At 38.0% G+C, this 6,555-nt stretch overlaps 3 long non-coding RNA genes across 4 annotated transcripts; 1 reads left to right on the forward strand and 2 right to left on the reverse strand.

Annotated features, from left to right (window-relative positions):
* Positions 1 to 2,212: 2,212 nt before the first annotated feature.
* On the reverse strand, positions 2,213 to 3,307 carry LOC125470593. The gene is made up of 3 exons (XR_007252891.1): positions 2,913 to 3,307; positions 2,476 to 2,551; positions 2,213 to 2,240 (listed from the first exon to the last, which is right to left on the reverse strand). It is a non-coding gene; the product is annotated as an uncharacterized LOC125470593 (long non-coding RNA).
* Positions 3,308 to 3,396: 89 nt separating this feature from the next.
* On the reverse strand, positions 3,397 to 4,530 carry LOC125470594. Its single transcript, XR_007252892.1, has 2 exons — positions 3,594 to 4,530; positions 3,397 to 3,495 (listed from the first exon to the last, which is right to left on the reverse strand). It is a non-coding gene; the product is annotated as an uncharacterized LOC125470594 (long non-coding RNA).
* A 968-nt stretch (positions 4,531 to 5,498) lies between these two features.
* LOC125470516 lies at positions 5,499 to 6,284 on the forward strand. Of its 2 annotated transcripts, XR_007252812.1 has the most exons (4): positions 5,499 to 5,664; positions 5,818 to 5,878; positions 6,030 to 6,096; positions 6,194 to 6,284. It is a non-coding gene; the product is annotated as an uncharacterized LOC125470516 (long non-coding RNA). The 2 variants fall into 2 exon arrangements; XR_007252811.1 differs by having other exon boundaries at positions 5,499 to 5,878.
* Positions 6,285 to 6,555: the final 271 nt, after the last annotated feature.

The raw sequence follows: 6,555 nt of genomic DNA on the forward strand, positions 1-6,555 counted from the left end.
AATTTTGCATGGCCTAAAATCAAGAAAATGACGTGTTTACCAGGATTTTGAAGTGGACGACCGCAGTCCGAATGACAGCGATCATCCCTCTTTTGATCGTCTTGAACCGACGCAGGACACTCATACGAAATCCAAAAAGGCAGCATTATCTGGAAAGAACATGCGAAGCCGTCAACAACAACAAAGTAAATATATAGTTCCATAGATGCAAACCAAATAACACTACGGCATGGTATTTGATTAAGATCCGTCTCTACCAGTTTGATGGCAAAAACACACACCTCTCCCATGTGGGAATGAACCTAACGATTTAACGAAAAGAAGACGAAAACCCATGCGGGAATGAACCTAACCACACTGCATGCATTCACATACACTGCCCCAATTTAAGATTCGGTTTTTGTCCAATCTATGTATATGCTTAGATACATCTGAGAATTTGCTTTGCAACAGTTGCTACTCTCATCGTCTTTTGAGAGAGACAGATACAAAGGTAAAGATTACAATGGGGAATAGTTAAGAATCCTTCTAAAATACTAAAGAAAAACATACCTAGAATGGAGTAAACAACTGTTTGTCTCCATAGCAGTTTCTCAGAGCATTTATGCTGTCAGAAAGATAGTGCTCCACTCCAGAAGGATGGACAAATGTACCAGATGGAGACTGACCCAAAGAAGACATAATTAAAAGTTAGCATCTGATGAACAATTAAGGTGATGCAAAAGGGTAACACGCGATGTGAAATTATTATACCAAAATAGCCAAGGTCTGTTAATCTAATCACCAAATAATAAAACAGAAATTAAGCACAAAAGTATCAAAATTAAAAGGAAGGAAGAATACGAAACCTTGTGCATAGAACGTTTGTGAGAATGAATCACACAACAATCAAGGGTGGACAAATCACAAAAGTGACAATTAAAGGGGACCTAACGGACACCCCCATTTCTCTCTCTTTGCAATCGCAGAAATCCCAAGGGTTTGAGGAAACAAATGGAAAATGAAATGCTTTTTCTGTTCCCTTTACCCTCGCAGAAAATCCTCCCATCTCTCTCTCTTACCCTTGTCCCATCTCTCTGTCTGCAAATCGCAGAAAAGAAACCCTAAACAAATCCCTGAAATCCCTCGCCTAAATCCTCCCACATTTCTCTCGAACACTCCCTATCTCTCACTCTCTCTCTCTCTCTCTCTCTGCAAAACCTAAACCAGATCTCCTAAACCGTTGGTGCCACTGCACATTGTTATCAATTGTGGGTTTATCAAATCCTTCATGGCTTAGACTGCATGAAGAATTAGAAACTAAAAGATGAATATACGCTGTAAATCATCATATAAATGTAATTGCATTTAAAAAAAAAGAAGGGAATAAAAAAATTGAATTCTATTTCATCAGCATGTAACTGCATGAAAAGTTACAATTGAATGCAGACTCAATCAGTAGTTCACACAAATCTTGCCCCTGTCTACATGTTTTTGGCTTTCAACATTTTAGCTTCAAGACTTAGCTACTTCAACAACAACGAATAGAGAAAATCAAGTTCCACAACTTACGAAAACAAAGTGGCAACTGAGAGATCGTTTGAGGGATTTGAGATTGAGCTTCTTCCATAAACAACATACCTAGAACTTCCCAAATTTTCAAATGGAAATAAAACATTTAAAATTTAAATAGCTTATAGTAATTTAACAAATTCTTTATTAGTGGAGTAAATAAACTGCAACTAAACAACTTATAGTAATTTAATCTGTGTTTGTGGATATGAGAGAGAGAGAGAGAGAGAGAGAGAGAGAGAGAGAGTTATCTATTATAAAGCCAACCTTTGAATTCACTTCTTGGTCCTCTTGTGGCTTATTACCAAAACTCTCCACTGCATTTGCAGTAATGCCCTCTTCCGTAAGTAAAAGGTACAAAAATATCAATTATTTAATGGTAGATATGTACTTTAGACTTTTGAAGATCTAATTCATCCTGCATCTTCTCACACTCATCTTCATGCTGAAGCCGTAAACCTGTCAGCTCAGCCTCATGTTCGCTCCTCATTGAAGTTGTTTTCTATGAAAATGATAAACTGGTTTGTAACGTAAGCATATAACACTCTAGTTAAATAAGCAGTTCCAACTTAATTCAAAGATATTTATTTGAACCTCTCTCAATTCGTTTTCAGCTTGCAGTTAGATATGCTTTAGTTCTTCACTGTGTTCAGATTTTAGACTGAGTATCACGTTCCTGGTGCTCCAACCTATAAAAATTCAAAAAATCTTTTATGAAATTCCAAAACAACCAATATGATTAAAAGCCTACATACAGTTTGCTTAATTAGCAACTAATGCAGGGCAATTTTCATTTCCAACCAACTGTACGGACACAAAGATGTCTTCTTTAACTACCGCTCTATTGAACAGTAAAAAACTCAAAAACTCTGAACTAATTCAAAATAAAAAAATTGCGTAAATTTAACATCATGCTATATGTACCTTCACAGATTTTCGAACTCGTAGAGTCATTGGTGAGTCGACTCGGCCTTCGTGCCTGTGTGTAGACTCGTCATCCCTGCAAATTGCAAAGCTAGAGTCACCAAATCAATAGGCACAAATATATATAGGAAGAGGCATAAGCTGAAACATGTGCAACATAGATATATTAAATAAACACGAAAACAACCATTAATACACCTGCAAGCAAGAAACTACTCACGGTTTCCTAGATGGACCAACAACCAAAGCGTTCTCCACCCATCTACATTTCGTTAGAATCTTCATGACACACATGATATTACAACTAACAAAATAGCTTAAGCATGTTACAGTGGCAATATAGAATACCCAGATAGACTTAACTTCCACAAAACAATAAGGTATAACTTCCCTACTTCTAACTGCTTATTAGAAATTTCAATTAGAACAAATAATACCTGTAAAGGCAAGGGCATCAGAAAGTCATTCAGAACCACTTCCCGGTGCACCAGACTCAGCCCGGCGAGGCAGTTTTTGGCTAGCTTTGGGTTGAATTCCTACATACTCCATGCTTATCTAATAATTCAAATCAAAATTTTCATTCGAACACAACATTCTTCAAATCAATAACTTCACAAAGGTTATAATTAAAAAAACAAAAAACAAAAAAAAAAAAAAAAAAAAGAAAAGAAAAGAAAAACACTAACAATTTCAAATCTATAATTTCAGTAACCTTGTGGCTCATGCGAAGTGTTTTACTGCAAAGAAAAAACAAAGAGTGAGCACAATTAACGCACAAATTTTCAAACAAAAAAAACGACATTCAACTCAATAATTTTCAAAGCTTATAGTTCACAAAAAACAAAAGAAAAACACTAACAATTTCAACTTTATAATTTCACTAACCCCAAAAATTACAGAAAGTATAGGCAACGACAGTACCTCTCAGGGTCGGGAGGAGGGAGGAGGAAGTTCGCCATATGCAGGGGAGAAGAGATCGAGGGATCGTTTGAGACTGAGCTTCTTCCATAAACAATATACCTAGAATTCCCCAAGTTTTCAAATGGAAATTAAACATTTACTTAGCTTAATAAAAAGCCAAAATATAAAAAATTAATCAAAAGGTTGAGAGAACTCACATCCCAGTAATGCTCATTGCTGATATTAACACCACTGATTTGTGGAATTCCCACGCCCAACTCCATGACCTCTGTCTCTGCCATCCCTCTCTCCCTCACAACCATGCCCACTTTCGACCCACCCCTCAATCCCGACACCACCCATTGATTTGAGGAGGAAAAATCAATCCAACCCCCTTTTTGCAAGCCTCACTCCTCCCTCTCCCTTCCGCTCCTTGCCAATCCACGCCCATCTCCCTTGTTGTAGCTCTGCAACCCACGTTTTTTGGCAGAACTCCCTCTCCCTTCCTCTCCCTGACATTCCACACCCTCCACCGCTTCTCTGTCTGTAACTAATCCAGCCCCATTCCACAAACCCAGCCCGAGCCTTACCCCCACTTAGGCCCCCTCACTTTCTCGAAACCAACTCTCAAACCCTAGAAGGCAGAACTCTCACTCTCTCGCAACCCACTTTGAGTGACACGGATGCAACAACCCTCGCCCTCTCTCCCGCCGTCGCATAACCCCAAAATCGCGCTCTCCTTGTCTCTCTCTTTCTCTTCCCAAATCGAGCATCACCACTCAATCCCCTCTCTTTCTCTCCCTCGAATTGTACACCCCCCGTGACTCTGTCTGCCTGTAAGCCGCATGCCTTCCTCTCACCAATCCCTATCTCTCTCCCCCTCCCTCCCTTTCTCTCTTCTCCCTCTGCTCGCTCGCTCTCTCTCTCTCTCTCTCAGCTCAGAAAGAAAGGAAATGAAAGTCTCTCACCCACCCAATCTGTTCGAAACCCTACAGACTAAAACGACCATCGCACCCCTGCCTTTCCACGATTATCAACACGCGGCATGAAGATCAGCGGCAGAGAGAGTCAGTGGCAGCCTCGTAAATAAACTGAAATGTGGTCCAAAACACTGTTCATATGAATAGTGCGATTTCCCCTCCTACTTTAGACTAAAGTAATTTGCATCCCCTCTTTGTCGTTGTTCATATTCTTCTTTGTGAGTCGATGTAAATATTTAATTTTCATGAGTGGTTCAAAAAAAGTTTATTATATCTTTGATAGATGAACTCGATGTACGTAAAAGGGAGCTTTTTGGGTCTGATTTGTTGCGACTTGTATTAAAACGAATTTGATTTGAGACAGAGGAGAAGATGGAGTGTATTAAAATGTGCTCGTGTTTATATGGAGGTTGTTTAGAATATATTCAAAGATGATTATATTTCGTTGATTTTTCTCTGTTTAAGTATTAGGGAGTTTTAACGAAAAGCTCATGATACTGTTCACTTTAACGAAAAACCATATTTTTACACTAAAAAGTCAAACCTGGTACTATTTACTTTACCCTTTATTTTGTACTTATCGTTAAAACTCAAAGTTTTAAAGCCTTTTTCATTAGTTTTCCTTAAGTATTATCTGTTTTCTTTATAATATCTCAATTTTTAGTTTACCACGAAAGCTTAACCAATGGTTACTATCGGAGTTTCTAGCAAGGTGGAAGTGGGTGCTTCAGACAGTTTTTAGTATTGAGCGGAGCCTGTTGACTTGAATACCTCTTTTGGTGATAATGGGAAGATATATGGTTACAAATTATTTAAGGTAATATTTATTCTTTATACATTTCAATTGAAGTTTACTTTCATAGAATTTGCTTAACCCATGCAGATAATTTTAAAACTATTTTGATGGTTTGAATGAAATGATTTTGGAACAGTTTCAGTGTTATGTTTCTTTGTATGCAGATAACCATATATATTTGCGAGCGCTGTATCTCTCTCTATGTACTCTCTATCTGTATCTCCCTCTATGATTTAAAACTTTATCTTTCAATACCAAACTCCTTATTTCCAACGCAAATTTGGGATGTTAACTAAGTAGACGCTTAAGCAAGGTGCGAAAGCAGGCCAACAAGTGGATCAGGCACCGGTTTCTCATGACTGAATTATTAAAGTTCTGTAAGATTTATTGAATACTTTTTTCGAACTGTCTCTCGCAGTGGAATCACCGCCACCAACAGCTCTGGCCGCGCAGTTCGTCATCGTCCAGTATTCCTCCAAAATTCCATTATCTCTCCTTGATTTATCTGACTCAGTGCGTCTCTATTCTTCCATTTACACCCATATCTATCCAAATGACTGTTTATATGCATCTATTTGTTAGAGAAGGCTTTTGCCTTTTGGATTCAATTTTATCTGCTCTCTGCGTTGGATTTGATGTCTTCTCGGTACTAATTTTTTTATTCAGCAATGGAGCTTGCATTGTCGATTGAGAAATTGGCAAATGAAAGCTGCTTCACTTGCACAGTGTAAGGCATACATTGTTATTGTATGATGTCTTCTTAATATAAGATTATTAGGTTTAGGTGATTATATTTTGTACCAGTAACATCGATTGGTTTGTGTTTTGAATTAACAATCTTACTATACTATGTTCACTCTCGAATTTACGATTAACAGGTTGCTGAGAAGAACAAAGATGTGCAGTTAACAGATTTTGTTGAAACCGAGTTTTTTTGTTGAGCAGGTCAGTCTTGATATCTTCCTTTATTTTTCCTCAGTTGGAAAGGTTCTACAGGGACACTTGCGGCATGCTTTTTGATGTTCTGCTTTTACCTTTGTAGGTGGAAGCCATCAAGAAAATATCTGAATATGTTGCTCAACTAAGGACAGTTTTCAAAGGGCACGGTAGGAACCCATAATCTGATTTCGTTGTCATCTTTATCCTACGTTTAGTGTTCATCTTTTGAAAACAACATTACGTTATCAGATTTCATTTTCCGTTTTTTAAAACCCAAGCGCTACTTAACAGGGATGTTGTGGCTACGTGATGATGAGTTGGTCGCTGTTGAAAGTGGTGTTATGCTCTCCGGTGCGCTGATTGTAGCTGTTTAGAGATTTTGGTTGTATGGTTAGAACCTTGTATTCGTTTTTCAGATGAGGAAAATACATGAAGGACAAATTTTAGCCAAATTAGTTGTTTGCA

Source organism: the organism of the source record quoted next, unplaced genomic scaffold, assembly GCF_019419815.1.
Source record: "Pyrus x bretschneideri cultivar Hongxiangsu unplaced genomic scaffold, Pyrus_bretschneideri_v1 Contig50, whole genome shotgun sequence".
NCBI classification, from domain to species: Eukaryota; Viridiplantae; Streptophyta; class Magnoliopsida; order Rosales; family Rosaceae; genus Pyrus; species Pyrus x bretschneideri.